This window comes from Pygoscelis adeliae, unplaced genomic scaffold, assembly GCF_000699105.1.
Source record: "Pygoscelis adeliae isolate BGI_AS28 unplaced genomic scaffold, ASM69910v1 Scaffold358, whole genome shotgun sequence".
Classification (NCBI taxonomy): Eukaryota; Metazoa; Chordata; class Aves; order Sphenisciformes; family Spheniscidae; genus Pygoscelis; species Pygoscelis adeliae.
The window spans coordinates 4,215,778-4,216,661 of record NW_008825429.1 but is presented as its reverse complement, the minus strand read 5'-3'; the positions used below and the strand labels follow the sequence as shown (position 1 = coordinate 4,216,661).

At 57.2% G+C, this 884-nt stretch overlaps 1 protein-coding gene across 1 annotated transcript in view; it reads left to right on the top strand.

Moving 5' to 3' along the window:
* The window catches only part of RBM19 (RNA binding motif protein 19), a 72,587-nt gene that overhangs the window by 60,571 nt on the left and 11,132 nt on the right, over window positions 1-884 (top strand). The gene's annotated exons all lie outside the window — the stretch shown is intronic.

Below are 884 nucleotides of genomic sequence, written 5' to 3'. Positions count from 1 at the left end.
CCTGCTATGGATTTGGGAGCTGAGACCACATTTGATGCCGTTTCCGAGCCCCGAGTGCGAGGCTGGCCGAGGGAGCAGGAGCTGGGAGGGCAGAGTAAAGGGGAGGGAGAACCGCTGAGCTGGCACCTTCCTGCAGGGTGGGTTGTCCTTTGTGCCTTTGGATGATTGAACTGGGAAGAGCCGCTGGAGAGTCTCGGGGTGGCACCTTGCAGCCCCCCCTCAGCTCCCCCAGGCTCGGCAGGGTGGGCGCCAGGAGGGGAGTGGGGGCCACTGGCACCCCCATCCCCCTGCCCGTCCCCGCAGCCCCCGGCGGGGAGGGAGGCGGGTTCTGGCGCTCTGTCAAGGAATTAATTGAAAAATAAAATCATTAGATGGGAACTCCAGAAATGCAAAATTGTTGGGAGTTGGAGGGGAGGCGGAGGGGGGGGATGTGAGCTTTTGTCAGGTTAATTTCTTCTGTATTGATGTTTTGTGACATTTACTTGTTGTTTATCTCCCGCAGCAGCTGTAATACTAAAAGAAAATGCACAGCTTGTTCCATTTATTTATTTTACACCTTTTCTTTAGTCCTATGGTATGTTTGTTTGTTTGAGAAACCCAGCGAGGCTTTTGATGTCTGAAAGCAGGATTTAAACAGCTGTTCTCCATGTGCTGCTCGCAAACGAGAGCCGCTGGCTGGGGAGCGAGCAGGGTGAGAGGGGGCTGCTCCACGGCTCCTGCTGAGAGGGCACTTCTTGCCCAGCGGAGAGGAGGCAGCGCCGACGTTGTGCCCTCAGCACAGGGACCAAATGGCTTTGTCACCCCCGGCACCAGGCGCTGATGCAAGGTTGGGATGCTTGCTCACCTGCTGGCAGCCCCCCGGGGGTTTCTCGCCCTCCCACAGG